Here is a 26,643-nt window from a genome sequence, read left to right on the forward strand (position 1 = left end):
GTTGAACATTGTGCTACTTTCAGACATGATAGAAGGCTCCTATCGGTCTTGGGATTTGTACACTACTGGTCAACTAGTAGATGGTCTGCAACTAAAAAAGAAAACCTGTGTTCATTAAACGGAAATGGAATAATGTCGTCTTTTCTATGGCGACAAATTTATCGTTCGACTCTCTCTTTCTCCCTCTTTCTCTCTCTCCCTCTCTCTCTCTCTCTCTCTATATATATATATATATATATGTGTGTGTGTGTGTGTGTGTGTGTGTGTGCGCGCGCGTGTGTGTGTGTGTGTACAAGTTAGAAAAGCATTTCATCCAAGGCATGAAAATTGTTAAACAAATTTTTTTTACTATAGGCTTTAAAAATAAAGCTACAAGATTCAATTTGAAATTTATTTATTTTCAAAGTGCACTTTTATAAATTTTACAAAGTAAGGTATAAAAATGTAATTTAAATTGAATCAAAAAATTACCCTGGATTTATTTTATGTAATGTACATTCTGTTGCACTTTTTAAAAAAATCATTGAAAATTTTAGATCCATATCATTAATTGCTAGATGAAAGATAATGGTTTTAAATTGCATGTACTATTAGTTATGAAATTAGTTGTGTAACCGCATCAGACTGTATTTGGTTAAAAATATTTCAGTAAGTAGAGTAGCGTTATATTCTCCTCCACATATTTATCTTTTTTATAACGCTGTAAATTATTAATGTTTCTATCAGGACAATTTATAGTTTATTATTATTATTATTATTATTATTATTATTATTATTATTATTATTATTATTATTATTGCTATTACTACTATCATTATTATTATTATTATTATTCATTCATTCATTCATTCATTAGTGAATGAATGCATGAATGCATTAATGAATGGATAATTATAATAATAATAATAATAATAATAATAATAATAATAATAATAATAATAATAATAATAATAAATTGAAATCAGAGGAATGACTTCAAATATACAACGAATAACATTATTGAAAACAGCTGAAATATTCAGGAAAACTCTTGAATGTGAAGACTAACACGCATGATTCACATGCGCGGGCCAGACAAACTCCTACAGAGGCAAAACATGAAGCGCTACATGAAACCAAGAACGTTGAACCGGCATATCTATAAGTTCTCTAACAGCACCATACCCCCCCATTACTATATCACCCCTCCGCAAATGAGACTGAATAGTCAAGGAGGAAGAAAAGACCGAGGAGAGAGCACTGGCCAGACCCCCGCTGGATAAGTGCGAAGAGAACTGAGACCTTGCGGAGACTTATTGCGACTCAAATTTCAGTGAAGTCCAATGACCGCTACTAGCGAGTAATCAATGATAAGCGGTGTAGAAGTGTAAGTCACTTTGAGCTTCAGATGGTTCGCTGTTACACACAAGTCCTGGTAGGTGACTTGTTTGTAGTAGACAGTTCCACAGAACAAAATATTCTTACCGTGTCGAAACCCGGGAAAGAACATGCGAAATTGCACCAGAAAAGGTTTAATATTTATGAAGCAATTCTGGTTTCTGATTGGTTTGTAGCAGAACGTGAATTAATTTGATTCGTCAGTTCTTAGCAGCATCGTTTATAAATAGAATCGTCCGACTGTGTGGGATCATACCCCATTAGAAGCCCAAAATATTGCAACAAGCGGGTTTTGCAATAATGCGAAGTCATTTGCAAATATTATCGAGAGAGGTGGAGAGTACTGGAAACCCGAGGAGACTTGTTGTTACTCAGCTACCAGGGAACACCACAGGTTGTTATCAAGGAGAGATCTTTGATGACCTGTGTGAAAGCCTCTTGTGAGCGAATAATAATAATAGATTTCAACCTGTGGTATTCTCTGGAATCTGATTGACAACAAGTCTCCCTAGATTTCTAGTACTCTGATAACATTTGCAAATTAATTTGCATTATGGCAACAACCGTTTACCATTAATTTCTCGATGGTAGCGACCATTGGTCTTCAGTGGAATTTAGATGGCAATAATCCTACCCAAGGTCTCAGTGTTCTTCGCACTCATCCAATGGAGGTCTGATTAGTACTTTCTCGCCTCGGTTTTTATATCCTCCTGTAATGCTATCCGGGGGCCAACGCGTTGCATGCTCACTCGTAAAGGAGATAAAGTATAGGAAAGAACTCACCTTTTTTTTCGTAACTTCCTCATTGTTACTGTCGTGACGTCCTCCACGTGATCGTCATTTGTAGCTTTATTCACGCTGTTAATTTGATCTCTAACGTTATCGACTTCTCTAACATGATCGTTCGCTTTCTCTTTTTTATAGTCTATTTTTCTTTACTGGTGACGTCATTTCGCTTCAGTTTGCATACGTGCGCACACGCTAGGTTAAATTGCTTGACTCTCCAAGATATCTGGTATGTATCAGTTGATGACGTCGCTTGTTTTTTTTTTTTTTTTTTTTTTTAAGAGTAACATGCAATCATTCACTTTCAATTTTCTTGATTCCGTGTGGCGTTTTCTTGTGTTTTACCACTGTAGTAGTTTTTATATAGTCAACTAGCGCCTGTTGTTATGTGTATTAGTCTAAGCATTCAATGGGTTTCCTTAATATTTCAACCGTTTCCATTATTGTTTAATGTTGTATCTTCCCAGCCATTCTTCCGATTCCAATTTCTGCTATTCCTTTTTAAAAATTTATCAGAATTGCTCCTAATGCCTCTACTATTGTGGGTGTTATCTTAACCTTCTAGATTTTCCACATCTTTTTTTAGGTCTCTGGCTAGCTCCGTGTATTTGCTCCGCTTTCCAGTCTCTTTGATATTCACCCTGCGGTTTGTTGAAACAATTTGGCAAACTTTTGTTTTTTATTGTTACGACATCCGGTCTTCTTGCTTGGATTGGTTTATCTGTTTGTACGTCCATGTCCCATAGGATTTTATGATTTTCCTTTTAAAGTACTGCTGCCGGTTAGTGCTTGTACCATATGTCTGAGTGATTAAGTTGCAATTTTTTGCATATTATTATTATTATTATTATTATTATTATTATTATTATTATTATTATTGGCTCACATGGAACTTTCACACAAGTCAACAAACGATCTGATTGGAGACCTGTGGTGTTCTCTGGAAGCTGAGTAACAACAAGTCTCCTCAGACGTCCAGCTCTCTCCTCCTTCGATAGCATTTGCAAATAAATTTGCATCATCGCAACAGCTTCTTACCACTGATTTCTCTCTGGCAGTGGCCAGTGGTTTATACTGGAATTTGAGTGGCACTAAGCCTCCCCGAGATCCCAGTTCTCTTCGCCCTTGTCCAGCTGAGGTCTGGCCAGTGCTCCCTCCTCGATCTTTCCGTCCTTCTTGACCCTTCTCGGCTCTTTGGTATCAGTTTTCTATTGGGGGAACGGTGGTGAAACAATCGAAGGGATGCATGATGGGGGTGTAGAACATGTAGTTCTGCAGCTTCGGTGTTCTTCATTCCCTGTAACGCTTCTTCGTTATATTGTCTTGTGTTATTCTCCGCATTCAAGGGTTTATTATTATTATTATTATTATTATTATTATTATTATTATCAGGTGTAGTAGTAGTAGTAGTAATAAAAAAGAAGTAGAAGTTGAAGTAGTAGTTATAGTAGTATAGCTGTTATAACTACCAAGTGTTGCATATTCCTTTATCTTTATCTTTCGTTTATTAACCATCACCTCTGATTATGCAAAATAGTTAATAAATATAAATAAATAAAATACTTTATTCAATTAACATTCGAAATGCATTGTTCTTGTCTGGAGGCAAGTGAATGGACTTTAATAAACTGGTTACAATATTAGCATAACAAACCACCTCCACAATAAAAATTATGTTTTACTAATAAAATTTAATGAACATCTTGGGACATTTCTTTGCATCTAAAAGTAAGCGCTTTCTATTTATTGGATTTTAGAAATCCCGTGTATTCGTACATACTCGAATGATTGCTTGCATTAGCGGCAAATAATGCAGTATCATCTGGTTTGAGTTGATATTAATTCTCCGCCCTTTTTGATAAACGATTAGACACATCCGGTTTCGTTTTCTTTTTGAAATAGTTTTCTAAAAGCAAAAATAAGAAAAAAAAACTTATAAAAATATTTATTTATTTTTTTACTTTGTTTCAAGTTGTCCCCAACGAAGGAAACAGACAGTACAATGTAATCTTACCTTAAACATTAACTCTAGCTAATCAAAAAGAGGAGGTTATGCCTGGGAGGACGGTATTATAACAATAGAACAAATATTATTCCACCTACACAAAAAATGGAAGACGTTATACCTGGAAGGATGCTATCTTGAAGAAGTCACATGAAAAAAGGGGGCAATTCCCTGGAGAATGGTATCCTGATGACCGAGCGTATTTGTTGTATTTCAACCAGACACTTAGGACTCAGACGAACAAGAAACACGAATATACAAGTCGGAGAACAATAAAAGTGTATTTAACTTCAAATAAATACAAATGTAAAATAAGTAGCTTGTAAAACAATTGCGTTTGCGGCTTTTTAAGAAGTCCAAAAACTTCTTATTTTAACGTTTTCAGTTTGACGGCCCCATTCAAATTCGGAAAAAGAGATGAAATAATAAGTCTTTCCTCCACAGAGGTTTGAATGAACGAGAGTGTTTAAAGGGAATCTCTAGTCCCGCTTAATAAATAGGTTGCCGTGATTGGTCGATGAGCGACACCTATGTCCAATGAAACAGGGCCTTATTGAAAATGTAAGGAAAGGAAATAAGACGAAAAGGGAGGTAACTCTAGTTTTTATACTCTTCCAACAACGACAAAAATGCGACGAATGAATTCGTTGCATGCCCCTTTAGGACTTAATATTTAAACATAAATGCTTAATAAGAGCTAATAGCTTGTTTAAATAAAGTTTCAGGCATTATTATGGGCCGATTACAAGAATGTATATATAGTTAAAAAAAAATTTTTTTTATTATTTATGTCTCAGACATTCTTATGGCCTGATTACAAGAATGTATACACAGTTTTTAATACAGAAATTGTTTTTTAATAATACAGATATTCCGGATTAGACGTTGGTTTCTTGATTCACTTAGATTTGTAAGTAACAAATTCTTCTGAAGCATCTGCTGGTCCCATGTTAGAATTCTTACAAATTTCAATAGAAGAGGGTGCGCCTTCGTCGGATTCCTCTTCAGCTGGAGTGTCAGGAAAATAGTTATGAGTTAAAGACAACTCCAATGGAAACAAATGTTTGAGGCTGTGTTTCCACTGCACCATCGCCTCTTTTTATCCGAGCAGAACGAACTTTGCTATCGCTCCCACTAAACAGTCCAATAACTCTGCCCAGTTTCCAGAAAGGCCTAGGCTTGGCAGGATTATTTATAAGAATCATATCATTTACATTGATTTTATTGTGAAACTCAATTTCATGAAAATCCTTGCAACTTTCCCTTAGACTCAGCAAATATTCATCATGTCACAGGTCTTTGAATTTAGACATCAATTCTTCTCTGTTTTCCAAGGTACTTACAAGGAGAGATCTTGTGACTGATTCTGTTTCAACTAAACTGGGGTTGTCAGCTTGAAAGTAAAGTTCAGAGTTTATGTTAGGGTGAATAAAACAGTTGGGTGTTAAAGGGAGTAATTCAACATCAGCAGAACATCTGTAGGTCAGAGGCCTGGAGTTCACTGCCCTTTGGACGTCTGATAGAAGAGTTAGAAGTTTAAAATAACCGATTTTGGATCGACCTAATGTTTTAAACAACCATGATTTTATTACCCTGATCATTCTCTCCCAAGTACTACCAATCCAAGGAGAGTAAAGAGGTATTTTTATGTGCATGATAGCAGAGCTGGTAAATGCATTATTGAATTCATTGTTGTTGATGTGATGTTTAATTACATCGCCACTTAAAGTAGCATTAAAGGAACGTGCATTATCACTGTATATATGAGTGGGTACTCCATAAATATTAGAAAAACGAATTAACGCGAGAATGAAAGCTTGGGTGCTCATATCCGGCACAAGCTCAATGTAAATAGCTCTCACATTCATGCATGTGAAAATCAACCGATACATTTTGTGGACTTTCCTTCTCTTTGTACCCAGATGTGACCCGTGTAATCAATACCGGCATGTTGAAAGAGATTTATTAGCATAACTCTGTGTTTCGGCAGATTTGTTAACTTGGAGTATTTAAAAGCCAAGCTGTTGAATTTTTTACAGGTATAGCAGCTCGAGATTACAGACTTCACCGACTGCCTTGCTTGGGGAATCCAATATCCAGACAACCTTAATTTTGTTATTGTCATGCCTATGCCCAAATGTCTACACCGATGATGGCTATCCAAAATTATTAATTTCGTTAGTGGATGTTACTTGGCAATCAAAATTGGAAAGACCAAATTATAGTCATATCTTGAATTGGCAATTTTTTTTCTTAAGATCCCGTCGGAGTCGAGAAAGATGTCCAGATTCTTAACCAGCGAGGGAATCTTCTTAGCAAGGGTGTCCTTCAGATAAGCAATCTCGACATCAAAGGCTAGTGGTTGCACCATTTTAATCAAGTAAATTTTGGCAGTCTGTTTTGGATTAGACTGTTTCTTCACTCGTTTACATTTATTCACAATTTTGAATACGAAGGCAGAAGCACGGCATAACTTGTGCAAACTTGAGAACCTGTCAAAGGGAATTAGTGGTTAACAAATAATTCCACCTATTGTACCATGAAAAACATTTCTGGTTCCTGAACTAACCATGTAGGTCCATAAGTCCAGTAGTCCAGTTTCTCTTTAAATTTTTCCAGGCTGACACAACGAGAAAGCAGATCCGCTGAGTTTTCCGCAGAGGGGACATATTTTTAGTGAATGTCCACACCAAATTCTTTAGTAGAATTCTCTTTTATATCATGAATGTCTCTTATTCTATTCCTGGTATATAGGCTTTTTGCCTTCACATTATCCGAGAAAAGCTATGACAATACGACTTGCGCATTCACAAAAACAATAATGCTCTCAATTTTAATATTAGAGTATGTTCTCAACAACATGATCAATGCTTTGAATGCAATGTATACAGCAATCAATTCCATGCTTAAAGCTTTGAATGCAATGTATACAGCAATCAATTCCATGCTTAAAGCTTTGAATGCAATGTATACAGCAATCAATTCCATGCTTAAAGCTTTGAATGCAATGTATACAGCAATCAATTCCATGCTTAAAGCTTTGAATGCAATGTATACAGCAAGCAACTCCATCATTGGCAAAGTTTTTGCTTTCATTGGTGCTACTTTCACTTTAGAAAATATTATTTGGGATTTCGCATTTTGCACCCCATAAATAACAAACCCATATTCCTGCGGTGAAGCATCACAGAAGATATACAACTTCAGTAGACCATCACTGTCTACAGCCTGTCGTGAGAAGGACAGATTCCTCAAACCAGAAAGATCCTTAGCTAAATTTGACCAAATTGTCATTATGCCTGTTCGTACCTTATGATCCCAACTCAATTTGAGCAACCATAATTTTCTGAGGATTTTCACTTTAACTGTTACAGGAGCACAGAGTGATAAAGGATCAAATATTTTTGCTGTCTGTGCCAACATATCCCTTTTAGAGAGTATATTTTCCTAAACTGAAGTGTCAGAGATGCTGATAGTATCTGATTCAGGGTGGTATTTATAACCAAGAACCTTTTCATACTCACAGTTATGATGCACAATTCTACCATCCTCAATCATGATTTCTCGTAGGACTCTATAATTGGAATTACACGACCTCAGTTGGAAATTTCCCTTTTGCAGTCGCGACCCTGCATTTTTGTAAATGCTGATTATCTCCCCCGCAGAATTGCTTGTCATACACAGGTTGTCAATATGAAATCGACTTTTCAACATCTTAGTACATGTGTAATTTGGAAAGTTACTCATGTGATGCTGCAGGACATAATTTTATATAAAACAGCTTGCATTGAAGCCAAATATCAATGTGCAATAACGATAAAAATACACTCGTTTTCATCTTTCACAAAAAAAAAATCTATTTTTATCTTCATCAGACTTGAGTCTGATCATAAGAAAAAGATTTTCTTATGTCACCTAGCAGAACATATTTATCAGTGACGAATAAAAGTAAAAGTTCAAGCATATTAATCAACATATTAACATCCGGGTAACATGCCTCATTAAGAGAAAAACCACCTCCAGCCTTTAAAGAACAATTAAAAACAGGTCTTATTTTGTAGTTACCTGTTGATCAAATTTGAAAGCTGGTCTATGGGGTATCCATATATATTTGTGAAAATCCTGTGGGTCAACTTCAATTCTCTCGATAATTCCTTTAGTCTCTTGTTGATGAAAGATATCAGTATAGGCCTCAGCCATTTTTTTTCTTTTCCAAGGAAAGCATAGTTCTGCCAAGTACCTTCAGAGCGACTTGGTAGTTGGAAGGCACAGAATTGATTTTTTCTTTATGCCATGGTAAATCCACAGAAAATTTTTTTGAATTCGATAGACTTCTTGAAGCTATCGATTTTATTTCGGCCATAATCCGCGATTAATTCTTCATCAAGGGAAGTGCCATCAGTTTCCACAGAAAACATCGTTTCTAAATTTCTCTCCACATTTGAAGATTCAAATATATCAGAGAATGGATCCTGGTAGGTTAATTTGGGTTCCAATATAGCGTTCAATTGGCGCTCTGGGCAACGGGCATGTTCTGATATTATAGTATGATAATTAGCACAATGATTGGATCTTCCAGTTCCTACAGGAAAGATTTGATCGACATATAAAAAATGCTGAACATTACCAAATGGAGCAATCTCTTGAGGTAAATCCCATGCGTGTCCATTCGTGCATTTAATAATTCTGGAGTTAGTCATAAATTGAAATATATCTACACCTAGGATACCGTCAATTTTTATAGTATTACTCTGTTTTTCGCTAGAAAATGCCAACCTGTATTTTAATTTATTTAGGTTGGACTTTACTTGACAGAAATTATCAAACTGGTATTGAGTACCAAATTGGTCATCTATTAAAACGTGAACGTGGAGTTGTCTCCCTTTACCGACATTAACATTCAAAACAACTTGTTCAAGACTCTTTATCGTAACACCTGCGTAGGTTTTCATCTGGTAATCGGTAAGATTCGAATCTCCATCAAGATATCTTAGTTCCTTTAATATTTTTTTGGAAAAATAAGAGCACTGACTTCCAGTGTCTAATAGGCAGTTTACCGTAATTTTTTTTGTTCCATTATGTAATGAAATAGCTACAACAGTTAATATGATGTTGTTTTCATCAACATGGGAAAATAGTGAAATTACTTCTTGGGACTATCACATAAAGGTGTAATGTGTGCCTTAGAGGGATACAGTTTGCAGGAGAGAGAATTGTTCTGGCGCTCAGGGCAATCCTCGCTTTTGTGTTTATAACTGGAACATCCGATACAAAATTTCAACTGTTTACACCTCTCAACTCTTGCTTTATAAGTAGTGCATTTGCTGCACTTCAACATGGAGTGGCGATGTACTGAACAGAGCTTGCAGTATATACGGACATAATTAGTAAAAATATTCTGTAAGGCAGCATCTCCTTTCCCCTTTTCATAATTTTTAACATGTGTTCCATCGTCTTTATAATTAGTTTCTGCTGATCGCGAATATTTCTTACTCCTCGACAGAGCACGAACATCTTCATTATAATTGTCAAATATTTGAGTCAAAGGCGGGTAATTCGTGCCCGCTCTGTGACCAATTTCCCTTCTCAAAACCACAGATAACTTTTTGAATATAATGTGACTGATTGACAAAAACCCAGAGGACTTATTCTCAAAAAATCGATCTGATATGACGTTTTCAGTTGCGACGAATCCGCTCTCACTTCCGCAAGGTATTGTTTCACAGACGCAAATTCATGGTTATATTGAGGAGAAGCAGAAATTATCTGCTTAAAAATTTTGTTAATAATAAAGGGGATATCTAAAAATTCCTTTGTCAGTAGATCGACAGCAAAATTAAAATATACATCTTCTAATGTTAGATGAGAAACCAATTGTAAAGCATAATCGCTTAAATAACCTTTCAATAAAGCTAATTTAGACTTACCGGATTTAACAGAGTCTGTACCGTTTTTGAATTGTGAAATAAAATTCTTGAATTCGAATTTGGATGAATTAATTCCACTGAAGGTTGCACATTATAACTTGGGCATGAATAACAGAGGTACAGAGCCAACTTCAGATTTCTCCGATGTGTTGAATTCTTCAACTGTGTTTTCGATATCGGCAAGACGATCATTAACATTAGATCGAAATTCAATTTCTTTCTTCTGTTCATCAAGGAAACGACAGTTTTTCAAATCAAACTCTGCTTTGATGCATATTGCTTTAATATTTTCATTCAAGGAACGAACTTCAACTAGCATCTCCTTAATAATATCTTCTGGAAGGTCCTTTTTCTTAGTACTTTACGTTGTTCCAGCATTTCGATGTTAAGTGTAGTATCATCCTTTAAGACTTCCCGGGCAACTTCGAGAGCCCTTACACCCTTCAATGTCTTAAAATTCTCCATTTTAGGATTCACTCCTATTTATTTTAAATCAAACGTGAATCCAGTTTCTTCTTTTCTCGAAGAGCGACAAAGAATTCGTAAAACAGTCTCTCCGGAGAATCACATCTTTGAAACACGTGGAGTCACAAGAAGACCAATAATATTTCTATTTTGTTGTCTCCCCACGAGAGCAAAGTTTAGCTCAAGAATAGTAAAAATATTTTTATTGGTCGGGGGGGATAAGCAATAAATAAGCTTTGCTTTAAAAGTTTTTTTTCTTGTCACAAGACAAATAATAGTGAAGAAATTTTTTTGTCACAATGGCAAATAATACCGATGAATTTTTTCTTCAACAAATATTTCCCAGTCCGTACGAGGTCATAAAGATGGTGACTCGTTCACGCATTTTGTGAAATAAATACAGTTTATCGCACAATAATTAAAATTAATTTGTAAATTTTTTTTCAACAAATATTTCCAAATCCGCACGATGTCATAAAGATGTCTACTCTTTCGCGCCTCGAGAATTTAAACACAGTTCGTTCATGTGTAAGTAAAGACTTCTGTATTTTATTTATTAATTTTTTTGTGTTTTCTTTTTTCGCAACAACCAGCTATACTTGAGAATTGTTTTGCAAAATTTTGTATTTCGACCAGACACTTAGGACTCAGACGAACAAGTAACACGAATATACAAGTCGGAGAACAATAAAAGTGTATTTAACTTCAAATAAATACAAATCTAAAATTAGTAGGTTGCAAAACAATTGCGTTTGCGGCTTTTTAAGAAGTCCAAAAACTTCTTATTGTAACGTCTCCAGTTTGACGGCCCCATTCAAATTCGGAAAAAGAGATGAAATAATAAGTCTTTCCTCCACAGAGGTTTGAACGAACGAGAGTGTTTAAAGGGAATCTCTAGTCCCGCTTAATAAATAGGTTGCCGTGATTGGCTGATGAGCGGCACCTTTGTCCAATGAGGCAGGGCCTTATTTAAAGTGTAAGGAAAGGAAATAAGACGAAAAGGGAGATAACTCTAGTTTTTTTTATATCTTACATGCCACCTATGAAAGGAGGCAGTAAGAAGTTAGTCTCATCACAACTATGGATATTTTATTCTTCTCCTCCCATGGCAAAAGAATCAAAACTATGCTATCAGGGTAAAGAAAATGATATTTCTTTTTCTATTTATTTACTATTTGTGTGGAAATCGCTCCACATAAGGACTGCTATAATAAAATAAAATAAAACTCAAATAAAATCAAATATAAAGATAAATTTATAAAGAAAAATTGGAATATTAAGCCTAAGAGTCGAAATATTGGAAGTTCTTTCGTTGGAACAACAAGCGCCATTTAATCATTCAAAGGAGCGAGGATGATGGATGACATGTGCTGAATTAAGCAAAGGTTGCGTAATCACGAGCCACTCCTCTCCTGAGTCGATACTGCTTGATTCTGTCGCACGGAGAAGTTAAAAACGACGATGAAAATAATGCCAAGAGTGCATCCAACACATAGTATTCCAAAATTGTCACTCATGTTAGCACTGACCAGGCTCAACGATGCTCACCTTCGGTGATATAACGGGAACCGGTGTGTCAGGGAAATTCTGCCGTATATGTCGAGATATTGAAAGAGATGCAGTAGTCTGAATTGAATTCGAACCCGGCACACTGAATCCATAGTTTAAGCTCGTAATCACTACAGCATATCACTTTCATACGACATGTAAACCTTTCCGGTAGACATTGCATGTTAGTGCAGCAACGCTCTATAGAGCGTATAAAAACCTATAACCTCTAGTAACATATGTCGTATCGAAGATTTTTTTCTCTTATAAATCGATCTCGTTTTCCTCTGAGGCATGTAACCTTTTCAATTCTACTTAAGGGTGTGTTTTTCGAACAAATCTCAACAATCGATTTAAAGAATATAGACTGTTAATTTAAAACTAGAACAGAGTAGAAAGTGAACCTTGATTTAACATTCAGCAACCCCGTAATTCTTACTTTCCATGAACGATGTTTCTGACAAAGGAGAAAAGAATTTCTGTTTTACGAATCGAAATCTATCCATTTAACACTTAAAAAAAATTTTTTTTTACCTTGAAGTATATTTCTTTTTTAGTTCATTTTATCTAGTCGCTTCGTATTATGCGTGAAGCTATTCCCATTAAAAAAAAGTCAAGAGTAGAAGTGTTTTGCCCCATCAATATGTCTATTTCTAAAATTAACATATAATGATACTAAACCGATGTTTAGAATCCTCATACTAATTTTGATCTAAATTCATTTTTTTTTAGAAAATATTTAAACCTTAAGGATTAAGCATGATATGTCTTAAGAAGAAATAAAAAAAATGGTGGGATATTTTTTAAAATTGGAGTCTAATAAATATGGATCAAATTTAAGGTAAATCTGAAATATTTGACTATTTTAAATTTGAAATATTTGACTATTTTAAATTTGAAATATTTGACTATTTTAAATTTGAAATATTTGACTATTTTAAATTTGAAATATTTGACTATTTTAAATTTGAAATATTTGACTATTTTAAATTTGAAATATTTGACTATTTTAAATTTGAAATATTTGACTATTTTAAATTTGAAATATTTGACTATTTTAAATTTGAAATATTTGACTATTTTAAATTTGAAATATTTGACTATTTTAAATTTGAAATATTTGACTATTTTAAATTTGAAATATTTGACTATTTTAAATTTGAAATATTTGACTATTTTAAATTTGAAATATTTGACTATTTTAAATTTGAAATATTTGACTATTTTAAATTTGAAATATTTGACTATTTTAAATTTGAAATATTTGACTATTTTAAATTTGAAATATTTGACTATTTTAAATTTGAAATATTTGACTATTTTAAATTTGAAATATTTGACTATTTTAAATTTGAAATATTTGACTATTTTAAATTTGAAGCTGTGCGCATGGTATTCAACCTAAAATATTTGAAATATTTCAAAGAAATTGAAATTTGGGGATTATTTATCAACTAGCAGAACCTATAGGGATTCCATAGAATTTAAAATATACTGAATGAACAAATATGTTTTCATTAAGCTGATGTTGTCTGGATAGCGCAAAACTAGTTTTTTGCATGCAAAAACCCAATAACACACAGCAAATATGAGTTTATTAACATTTTTATCAAAATAGTGGTCATTGTATTTTAAATATAGAACTGGCTCAAATAAGAACAATTCATGAATTTTAATAAATACACATAAAGTAATATTGTGCTACATAGTGCAATACAAATAATAACATCAATTTCCAAGAGGCAAATTGTAATTTATCTTCTTCAGTTCAGTATTTCTTGGCAGACAATGCTATTTTTATTTTCTTATTTCTTTCGAATATTCTTTTTTTTACAAAATGCTTCTTTTTTTGTGAAGCACTGTTACGCGTCGAAATTACTGTTAGATGATAGCAGGGGTCAAAGTGCTAATTAACAATTATCTATCTATCTATCTATCTATCTATCTAGTGATGAGTGGACAACACCAGTGACCTGGAACAAAGGAAGCAGTTCTAAAGAGTACTTGCTATAATAGTGTTTGTAGAAAACACAGAGAGGGTGCAAAGCCAGCGAGTATATAAATAACGAGTGTCATTAATGAGACTTGAGTTAAGACTTGAATCTCTAGATAACCAAATGTATAACTGCTGCATATTATCAATAAAGATGTCTACAGTTTGAGAAATGAAAGAAATGAAGTGACCGTCATGGATACAAGTAATACTGTTAGATAATAGCAGGGTTAGAAGTGTTAATTATCTATCTATCTATCTAATGATGAGTGGACAACACCAGTTACCTTGCTAGGCTAAGAATAGAAATATTGTTTTGGTCAAACAAGTTTAACTGAAAGTTAATTATGTAAATAGTTAAGTGATGCGTTTATTGATTTAACTGCAGCTAAATCAATAAACATAAGAATTTAGAAATCCAAAACAATAATTGATAAGTAATACTGATCACGCCACATTTAGATTGATGACCTAAGGTCACGTTAAGGAGACGTGTCCTTTGATTGCTACGTCATCGGAACTGACAGGTCAACGACAAGAAATTTTAGTCAGTATAGGAGTTTTCGGTAAATCAGTCGAGCGTGAGAATGCCTGCTCCAAAATTCAGCCTAGAAGCGGAGGCTGAAAGAACGAAGATGGAGGCATAATGCAAACCCCCGAGGAAACATGAGGCAACTGAAATAAATTTATATATATAAAAAATATAAATGGTTGTCGTGGGGTCCCTCAGAATCACTCATGAAAATTCCAGTATGTTTCAGTATATTTCTCTCAAATATTCTATCATATAATATGAACCCCTATTCAAGGTATATATTTATTGATACCCGCTGTATAACATTACTGCGAATGCTTTCTCACACTATTACAGTAATGATTATATAATAATGCTATTCAAAAACGGATACATCGAAAGCAGGTCACTCTCCTATTCTTGTCCAAGGTTGCCAGATTGGCTTTTATGAGGTCAAATTTCTCGTACTGAGCCTATTATGAAGCAGGTTGTCTGTCAAAAATTTTATTTAACGTTTTCCCAAGTGTAACGTACGGACTAACTAAAGGAGGAACAAACAGAAAATATCGACTGATGTCTAATACCTTATTCTTGAACTTTTACTAAAATCGGAGTTATTTTAATTTTTACAAAGAGATTTCATTCCCTTTAAATCCCTTTCCATAAACCTAAATTGAAGTAAATACAGCTTACATTATCAAGAAAAACCAACCAGTAATACTTAGTTCTGGGTGAGCTTTGCCAGTTTCCTTCGAAAGAAACAAGTTTACATGGATTATCTAATTCACAAGCACTCCACGACTGTATGTATGCCCCATCCATGAGAAGATGACATATAGCGCTTAGCATTACCCAAATTATCACCCAGCTTGATACTGATTCAGTTTCATGTCGCTTAACTTCGGTGATCTAAAGAGAATCAGTGTTTCAGTGAGATTACAGTTGTGGTGCTTAACAGTTGTGTTGAAAATTTTATAATGATGTATGAATTAGTTTAGAAAAAAAAATCCTGTACATACAGATATCTTTACTTATATATAAAAGACACTTTGGCTGTGTGTGTTCGTTGCCTATGACTCGGAAACGGCTTGGCCAATTTTTATAAATTTCACACAAATGTATTTTAGGTGTCTGGCAAGTGCTCTTAGATAGGTTTTGTATTGGAATGCACCGCCCTCCCCGATGAGTATAAAAAAATTGGAAAAATCATTGCGGAGGCATGTGACGATTCAACCCGGTGCATCGCGATTGGTCCCTTACTAGAGCAGGCAAGCAGTCGATTGGATTGAAAAATGGTCAATTTCACCGATTTTCCAATATTAAAACTGGGAAACATCCGTTAACTAAAAGAAAATAAACTAGGAGTAGTGAATCAGCAGTGGAAGCCGTTGTTGGCGCAAATTATTGTTGTTGAACATTGTCCGTGATAATTTGCTGACGTTCGTTTCTCCGATATCTTTCTGTTAAGAAATCTTTCTAGAAAGATTATCGATTACTTACTAAAGGGACCATGTGAAAGGTTGCTAACGTAACATCCTACTTTCTTCAGTTGTCTCTTGTCAAACTCGGGAATCTTTCTCTCGAGTTTTCGAACGGAATCCTTTATTTAATTCATGCGATATAAACAGATGTAACAATAAGTAATAACACTGCGTATCTAAACAAGAATAAGTTTAAGGCTTTATTAATTCATATATTGAAACATTGTGCGTGGCGTAGCGGATATAGTACTACGTAAGATCCAGTTCTCAGTGACACCATTTTAAGAGGATTTAATTCTCAGTGCGGGCGATACTAAAAAATACAACTGCGAATTACCAAAGTCTCTTGCCCAGATGGAACGAGAGCATACTACCCCATTGATTAAATAAAAAGTTCCGTTCAAAATTTCGTACACATTCTCGAGTTCGACAAGGGACACTTTAAGAAAGTTTGGACGTTATACCGGCCGAAATGTCGTGTAAGACCAGTAGTTCGAATAATCCAAATAATACAAACTATCTCATCCGTCACCTTAATAACATTACATCTTACATTGCAAATTACATAAAGTTTACAAAATGTTATACAAGGTATAATGATAAGTTGTCGCCCTAGAAAAGACGACATGCTTGTATTTTCGTTTGACGAAAACATGTTTTTGGGGTTTTTTTTTTTGTAGACCATCTATTAGTTGGCCATTTGTCTACAAATCTCAAGAACGATAGAAGCCTTCCATCATGTTCGAAAGTGACATAATGTTCAACAAGTGCGCCGGTGTACAACTCATAACTTCTACCGATCCGAGTTATGACCACAAGACCATTTTCAGCACCCTCCAAATGCATCGCTGGATAACCACAAATAATAAGGACGTACCCAGGGTAATGAACCAAAGTTTCCGGCCATGGCTATGGTCTTTGGTGTGGTTTCAAGAGAGGACCCAATCATGCCACCTCACATCTTCAAAGTTGGCTTGAAAGTGTATCTGGATGTGCTGAAAAGTGTGGTGATCTTCTTGCGCAATTAAGTGGCTGCTGGCAGACCCTGGGTATGACAGTAGGACTCGGTGCCGGCCCACAAGTCCAGGCTTAACTTCAGAAGGAGTGCTACGACTTTGTACCCTTCTCATACCACCCTCTCCTCCTGAATCCGCTGGACTACTTCGTTTGGTCATATCGAGAACATCACCAACATGACCTCCTACAACACGAAAGCCAGCCTGATCGCCGCCATCAGCCGAGTATTCGCCGAGCTCCTGCCAATGTTTGTGTAAAAGGCATGCTACAATTCAGGACCCGTCTCGAAGTGGTGATTGAGGCTGAAGGCGGTTACATTTGAATAAATAACAACTTTAATTCATAATCAAGTTACCTGAATTAATTTTCCCAATATAAGTTTTAAAATAAAGCTGTAGAGATGTAAATATCACGAGAATAATATAGTCAAGACAAATTAAACTAAAGAAGCTGAACATTATAACATGTTTTCTTCCAAAGTTCAAAAAGAAAATCATAGTAGATTCCATGAACATGAATGGTCAATATGTACATATATCAAGTTGGTAGTAAAACTCATTCACAACAAACAGTAGCATTTTTAGTAAAAATATTCAGTGTAGTAGTGATTCTCTGTTTGGATTTCTGTATAGTTCCAAGGGAGAAAACCCTATGCATCCTTCGTAAATCAGGATCCGGTCAAAATCATTTTCTCGTAGTCCTCACCACAGGCAGGTCCTAATTCCGTTGGGCATTGGCAGTGTTTCTGAAACAGAAAATACCCGATGCCAATCTTGCTATAGTTCGTCGAGAGGCAAGTTACACTGTTCATCTGGAATGTTTTTTACTCCCTCCTTCTCTATTTTCGAACAGTGAGTTTTTTTTTTGTTTCACTCTTCGAAAAGCTCGTTTAGAGTAACATCCCAATAGAATTTGCGGTCCTTCGTGCGCAACAATTCTCGAAAGGGGGACATAATATCGGCGTGTGAAAATGCATACGATACCTTGTTAACCAGTCTAAACCACGATCTGACACCGGATAGTTGAGATTTGCTTCAGTCAATTTTTAGTTGGCTTTACGCCGTCAGCTGTTATTTAAGAGCCAGCAAATTGAAACTTACTGGGATTGAAGACGATTACATTTTTGCAGCAATGGGTGATATTTATGGGTGATATATATATACTGTGTGCCAGAAAGCAGATTCCATAGTTTTATCCCAGAAAATGGTATCATCAAAGCAACGACTCCTTCGGGGTATGTCTACCGTAATGTGGTCAAACCAGCTAGTGTACCCGTCACCAGAGGTGTGGAAACGTTGGGGTGCTCTAAGGTACTAATAACAGCCTCACTCTGTTATAAATGTGGTTGCGTCTCGGGCCGAAAAGAGCAGTAGACGGTGACATCTGTTCCACGCATCCAAAACTGTTTACTTGGCTCGCACTAGAAAAACAGACACTTGGTTAAATGGGTAAGGAGTATAATAGGTTTCCCTCATCGTTGCGGCATTCAGTTTTTGTAGGTCCACTGTCCTTCTTGGTGACCCGTCCTTCTTTGGTGCAATCACCATCCTTGAACACCAGACCGTAGGCGTACCTGCTGGTATTGGCTCTATGATGCCCAACGCAACATCCCTATCTAAAACTTCTTTCACCTTCTTTTTCCAATGATGGGGAACAGAAATGTGGAGGTGTATAGCTGATGGTTTTGCTCCCGGCGTGAACGTTATATCCAGTGGACTCCCTGGCATTACTTATAACGGTTTATGTAGGCAGGTATTGAATTCACTTGATTTAAAGTGTTCCTGTAACCATTGTTCCAAACGTTCCCTATTACTTCCAATTGGGGTAAACAGGAGTCTTGCAGGTTCGAAACCGTTTCTCTTTGGGGACATCCACATAGTGCTATCCCTTTATTTGAGGTTGAGGTCAGATTTCGATATCTGGTGTGCAAAATCGCGAGTTCTAAGTCTTTCAATGCCGTCTCGGATGAATAAAATCCTGTCATATTCTCTGATACATAAACGACTTGTTTCTTTAAGGCCAACTTTAATACGTGTAAAAGTATTCCCTTAATGTGTAGTAGGTCGTCCGTGATCCCACAAATCCTATGGGTGGTTGGTATTAGCACGTCGCTAGTGCATCCTAATACTGCCAGTATTTCAGGGCCACTCGAACATGGGTGGGCACCAGTATCCGCGACGGTCTTGATATGGTGTATTCGATGGCAAGTCCCTTTATCTAAGCCGTGCCAAAATACGGCATGGGACTCCGGTATCAAAGATACTGTAGAAATGGATCCTGTTCGTAGCGCCATGTAAAGTGGGCATAAAACTTTACAGAGTCCGAGACTAGTGCTGAATTTAGAACACTGCATGACGACCTGTCTTCCACGTTTTCCTAGCCTGTTTCATTGGTGCATCCCATTCTCTACAACGTGCTATTGTAAGCAAACACAGACGAAATTTAATGAACGACATTATCATCATTATTTTGGTTCTTATAATAATAAATACGCAATCTGCACAAATTAAAATATCATATTTAAGCGTATTGTACTAGTGGGCAACGCTGGGCGTCCAGCTAGTATTACATAAAGATAACTATTGTTTGGATGGAAAATTTTGAGTGACATCTAACCATCTCGCGGTGAATCCAGAGTGAAAGTCGACGAAATAACGTGATTTCCAAACTGATATTTTTTGTCTTTTGTCTGACAACACTTCAAGGAAGGGAAGAAGTGTCCAGATAAATAGATAGATAGAGAGACAGAGATAGAGAGAGAAAGGGAGAGAGAGAGTGTGTGTGTGTGAGAGAGAGAGGGAGAGGAAATGACAGAAAGACAGACAGAGAGGGTTTGAAGTGAGAATCAGAAAAAGTATAAATATAAAGAACGCAATAAAACAACATCAAAACAAGTGAAATTGTTGAAAAAAAATCGTATTAAATAAAACTAATAATAACGTTTGGTATCCAATTTAGATGCCACATTTCTGATGCAATAAACATTTGTCGAAATACATGAAAACCCCAGTTGTATTCTTTATTGTATTTGATATGGTTAACATTTTGTCATTTTTCACTCCCGAGCTTGAAATATCCTCGGATTTCATTTCAGAGGATACGATCACCCTTACTTAACCACGATACTAAATTGTTGTTGTTCTTCTTACTCTACTACTAATACTACTACTACAACTACTACAACTACTACTATTACTACTACTACTACTAGTAGTAGTAGTAGTAGTAGCAAGACTAAATAATAATAGTAGTAATAGTCAAAGAAAAATTAAGAATATACTACAACTAAATTGCTAAATAGACGTCGTCCACGTAACAAATTAAAATAAAGTCTGTCTGTCATTGTATAATCCTATACACATGTTAGAATGAGAAACTAACTTATTTGGGAGGGAGTGGTTGCTGATAAGATTTTTTTTTAATCTGTGTTCAGATTTTGTTCGTGTAATAGCGCTGTCTATCCACGCGTTATTATTTATTCCCTTCCTCTTTCTCTTTGTCACTCTATTTCTTTTCTCTCTTCACCTCTCAGTTATTTTCCTCTTTTGAGTCTCTATCTTTTTTCTCCATCTAACCCTATTTGTTATCCCTACATTTCAGCTTCCTTTTAATCTCTCGTTGTTTCTATTTGCTCTTTCTGTCTTCTTCCTGACTCTCTCTATCTCTGTATCTCAGGTTGTCTTTCTTTATTTTATCTACCTCCCTTCCGCTATCACTCTTCTTAACAGCTCTAATTATATTCCATCTGTTTCTTTATTCTCTTTCTCTCTCTGTTTTCTCGAACCTTTCTCTTTCTTCAGTTCTCTTTCTTTCACCCTCTGTCAGTCACTCTTCCTCTCTCTCTTGCACATTCATTTTACACCGTGCACCACTTCCTCTCTGTCGCTCTATTCGTGTCGTTTTTTTCATAATCTTTTGAGAAGTCTCGATTCTTCACATGTCACAAACTTAACACAAATTGGTCGCCTTCATGTCAATTATAGCCTCAAGCAAAACTAGAATGAATCTCTAATTATAATTGTCTTTTCATATTTGCAAAAATAAAAAACATAAGACTAATGGAAATAACTTCTGAAAATCTAAATAAAATACAAATGTACTGTTTTATGATAATTTTAAAAAAGTTGGTTTGTTTCTCTTACGGCACATCAACCATTTGTTTGCTATTTAATGCCAAATATAATTACTATTGGAAGCCATTCATTAATCGGTTTCGTTTATCGTTTTATCGGGGTATCAATCTTTTTATGATGATTTCAAACAAAAAGTAATATCGAAACTACATATAATTAGTTTATGTTTATCTCCCCTTATACCCCCTTTTCATTTTATTTAATGCTGAGGTACAAAAACTCATTCAGAAGTAGCTATTTTACCCATATTAGGGAAAGTATATATATATATATATATATATATATATATATATATATATATATATTATTCTTATATACGGTATAATCGCGTTGATACACCGGTTCTCGTCAGATCACCGAAGTTAAGCAATGTTGAGCCTGGTTAGTACCATATGGAGGACAGTTTGGGAATTCTAGGCGCGGTATGTGCTCTCCGCTTATCTCTGCGTTTCTAGTCGTCCTGTATATACACTTCACTTGCCACTGGTATTTAACAATGTCGATTCAGGAGAGGTGTGGTTGGAGATTGCGCACCTCCTGCAAAAAAGAAAGAATTCACGCGCAGGCACCCGTTCGTGGGTATCCATAGTCTTTCAAGAGCCTGTGTGTACCTGTTTGAGGGAAACTCATACCTTATACAAACAATCTCTTTATTTATTGGCAAAAATATAAATGAGGTAGCCCTAGGAGAACTTATACCCTCATGATCGAGGAACACTTGTTCCGAGTCAGATTATAGTGGCACTCCAGGTCCCCGCTATACAAGCAATGGCCCTCTATTTTGGGAATAAATATAGTCTGGTCTGCTATAAAAGGAAAATCAATGTAAAATTACTACCGGGCAACACTGGATACCTACAGCGAATATCAATAATAATAATAATAATAATAATAAGAAGAAGAAGAAGAAGAAGAAGAATAAGAAAAAGAAAAAGAAGAAGAAAGAGAAGAAGAAAGAGAAGGAGAAGAAAAAGAATATGAAGAATAGAACATATAGAAAATAATAATAATAATAATAATAATAATAATAAAAATAATAATAATAATAATAATAATAATAATAATAATAATAATAAAAAGTCGAAGAAGAAGAAGAAGAAGAAAGACGAGAAGAAGGAGCGGAAGAAGAAGAAAAAGAACATAAAGAACATAAAGAAAGTCAATATAAAATTAATAATTATAAGAACACTATGAAACACTCCCTAAAAATGAAAGGAGAAATTAGAAAGGGAATACTAAGACTAAACAGTGCACGGTAATGATGAAAATCTGAAGGAAAGCCCTCGAATACAGAAAGTTACCTACATAAACTAAAAAAAAACTAGCATGTCACGTGAAAACGGCAACAAAAGTAAAACAAAATAATAGAAAGAGCACCACATGAAACTAAGGAAACTGCAAAAAAAAAAAAACTTTAAACTGTACCACTTCCCTCCGAAAATAGCACCGGCTTCGATTAATAGCACACAGGTCGTCAAGGTAAAATGAGGATGCAAAGGATGAGTAGGGATAGCACTAACCAGACCTACACTGGACGAGTGCGAAAAATGCTGGAACATTAGGAAGGTTTATTGTCACTAAAATTCAGGGAAGACAAATGGTCATTGCCAGCGAGAAACTAATGGCAAGCGGTTGTTGCGATAACGCAAAGTCATTTGCAAAGATTACAGAAAGAGACGGAGAGTACTGGAAATCTGAGGAGCCTTGTTATCACTCAGACTCCAGGGAACACCATCAGTTATTGTCAGTGAGTTCATGTCTGATGACAGCCCGTGTAAGAAGTCCTATAGTAGTAGAAGGAAGAGGAGGAGGAGGAGGAGGAATAGAACATTCTATTTCTCCTGATTTTCCTCTTCCTCCTCCTCTACTACAACAACTACTACTACTACTACTACTTATAATGATAATAATAACAACGCCCGTGACCCTTGTTTTTTACGTTCTTTCTATGCAAATAATGTTTTCAGATGAAACGTCTGAGTGCAAAAGGCTTGGAACAATTGACTCTCGTTTATGTTGATTGCCTGGGCGTGTACCTTTCATAAACAAATACTGACCAGTTCAGAGTTGCCTTTGATTAACCACGAATAAAAGGCAAAGAAAAAAAATACACAATCACAAGGAATAAATAACCGTCCTCCCTTCCAACCTGTACCTCCATCATACTTCGACCCACCCCCATCCTCCGCTGCAATATAAGCGAGTGACTTTTTCGGACCCACCCAGAACAGTTAAAGATTAGTTGTTAGTATTCTTGTTTTATGATTCAGTTACAGGCGGACGGTTTTCCACACGAGCTGTAGAACACATTACAAAATAATAAATAGCAGAATGGCGCTTTTACATAATCCCGCCATGAAAGACGTCATTTCATTTTTCGCTTGGGTGTGGGGCCTTTACATGGTATGCCGGACGAATAGTAATGGTTACCATTTCTTTCAAGCTAAGAATAGACCTTCTATGATTTACTTTTGGCGGAAGCATTTCAGTGGTATTCTGAATTTAGCACTTCTGAACATGCTGCACTTTAATATAAAGAACAATTTGCGTGCATTTGTAAATATGAATCCGTCTTGTCACACAAAAGTCTGCTCTAGAAAAAAGGGAAAGGAGTACACAAATGTACGAGGTGCGTTCAATAAGTTTCCAAACTTTTTTTGTAGACGCATTTAAAATTGTCGTAAACTTTGGAAAATTCGGTATATTTTTTTTCTATACATCTTATGAGATGACTGACCAGTTTTTATAATTTCAGGTTCAAATTAACAGTACAGCAGGAATTGGAATACACTTTACTAAAGCCTGACTGACACAGCTGGTTAATGTTAAAAATGAAATCTGAATATGAGGACACTTTAGAAGAATGATACGTAATAAAATCTCGTTTATAGCTTGGAAAATGCCACAAAAACGTATAAAATTCTTCGAGATGCTTTTTGACCATCTTGCATGAATCGAACATCAGTTTTTTGAGTGGCATAAGAGATTCAAGTAAGGCAGGAATCTGTGAGGGATTATGGGAGGTGTGAGAGGAATAAGGAAGTTAAAACACCAGAGTTGATTGGCCAAATAAAGAATTTTATGGATAAGTGCTATTGTGTGTCTATAGAGACATTAAGTACACAGTTTGATGTCAGTGTGGGAACTATACGCACAATTATTGGCGAGGAACTGAAGATGTAGAAGATTCAAAACTCCATCCTTGTCACATACTATTTGACCAAGATGGACATCAAGACAGTTCCTCGCCCTCCATATGTTACATGGAAGGGCTGCCCCCTTTCCATGTAAATAATAATAATAATAATATCAGATCAGTGAAAATGAGATTAGGATCAGTTTAGAATCGAACCCTGAAGGAAAAGTTCAGAAATGGAATGCAAGAAATTAAGTCGATTGTTAATCCTTTTAGAAATCTGAATATTAAATATGTCCGTAAAAGAATGAACTATGAAAATTAAAAATATATTGTTAAAAAATAGGTTAGGTTAAAAAAAATAGGTTAGGAGAGGATTCTTTGTTTGTAGAAGTATGTTTGGACAAGCAGCCACGTGAAATTAGTCACGTATAAAAAACACACTTCAGACGTCATAGACAAAGGACAATTCTCCATATAGTTCTATGGCTTCGAATTTTACAGTCAGTCAGTCAGACAGTCAGTCAGAGAGAGTTGATCAGTCAAGAGTTGACATAGTCAGAGGAGAGTCACCTTAGACGCGAAGGGGTAGAAGATTAACTATGTAGATACAAGTGAATTCCTGACGTTCAATCGACCTGTGGATCCGATAAATAAATCATGTTTTGTACGTGTTGTCTCGTGTCGTCATGCAGTTACAACAGAAAAGGTAATTGTTATTATCATTATTTATAATGAACATTGTGTAACCCTTTGAGGATTATGCATCTCACCTCTTCTGTGTTAAGAACTTGTATACATCTCCAGTCAGTACATATATGAAGTACCAAGCATCCCAGAACTGTATAAATGTATTCTCTCCCTCATCATTACTATCGTTATGTCTGTATTACATGAGTCCTGTTATATATGTGCCCCAATATGAACTCCGCGTCGTCTCTTTAATATGTACCCCTATGCAACACCTATAGTTCAGACCTTGTTCCATGTGACTTTTGGTTATTCTCTAAGCTCAAGGAAAACCTTAGAGGCTGTCATGATGAGACAATTAAGGAGATGAAAGAGGCTGTGATGAGAGTCATTGATACGTTCACACAACAGAACGTTCATGGGGCCTTCCAGAAGATGTTGAAACGGTACACGTCCATTTCAGCGGAAAGAGATTACGTTGAAGACACTAAAAATTCATGTATGTACTATCAATAAAAGTGCCCGTACGAAAAAGTCTGGAACTTATTGAAGGCACTTCGTATGCCGATAGTAAGACTTTTACTTTCTTATTTTACTTTCTGCTTTCTATGCCGATTTATACGTTTTCTTTTTTAAAGGTTTTTCTAGTTTGAGAGGTTTATTTGTCTTTTGTTTCCTTAAATCTTATTAATAGCGTCATTTCTTGATGTCCAGCCGCCTTTATCCCTCAATAATCCGAGAAAGAAAATTAAAGCAAGGAATTTTTTAAGTTAAAGTTAGAATGGTGTTTTATAAGATCATCGAAATGAAGTTCAGTATCCTATTTATATAAGAAAGCAGCATTAAAAAGGCATATATTAGAAAGCAAATACTTCAGTTGTCTAAAATGAATATAGAAAGAAATCTTTCACTTTCAATAAACGCCCAACAGTAGGTATTTTTTTCTTTTTTAGGTTACGAGAACTGATATTATTTTCTATATTGTTTTACTCTTAATCGGCACAAACAAGGTATGGACGTGAGGGGCTACAAAGAGTTGTAAGGAGTTGAGAAATAGGGGGGTCAGGGTGGATTACATTTAAATTTCAACATGTTAGTAGTGTAAGGGGAGCAGAAAACGGCAGAAATTCCCAAATCTATCCATTCATAGGAAAAAACCCTTTAGAGTTGAAAATTTTTCAGCATATCGGGAACAGTGCTGTGAGGAGGTAGAAATTTCCTGTTTGTTGAGCGAGTGTGGAATATTTACACTAGGAGGGCACAAGTGCTACGAGTTCGTCGGGGAATATTCAATTGAAGTACTTGCAAACCATCTTAGACACAATTTTATTGAAGAGGTCGTTAAGAAATCATATAGGTCTGATATAATGGACTGATCCAACACCCCTCAAATGAATGGACTGTTACGTCTATAAAAAGACAAGCAAACTCTCCTCACGTGGGAGACAGAATTTAGTACTAAGCTGTCAATGGACGCTTAGAAATGTGTGTACCTTTTTACCTAAATAAACCCTTTCTGTACAACCCCAGTAATGACTTGTTATTCATATAATCTACGATATAACAACTGG

Source organism: Euprymna scolopes, chromosome 13 (genome assembly GCF_053919585.1).
Source record: "Euprymna scolopes isolate OS-2025 chromosome 13, ASM5391958v1, whole genome shotgun sequence".
In the NCBI taxonomy this organism is placed as follows: Eukaryota; Metazoa; Mollusca; class Cephalopoda; order Sepiida; family Sepiolidae; genus Euprymna; species Euprymna scolopes.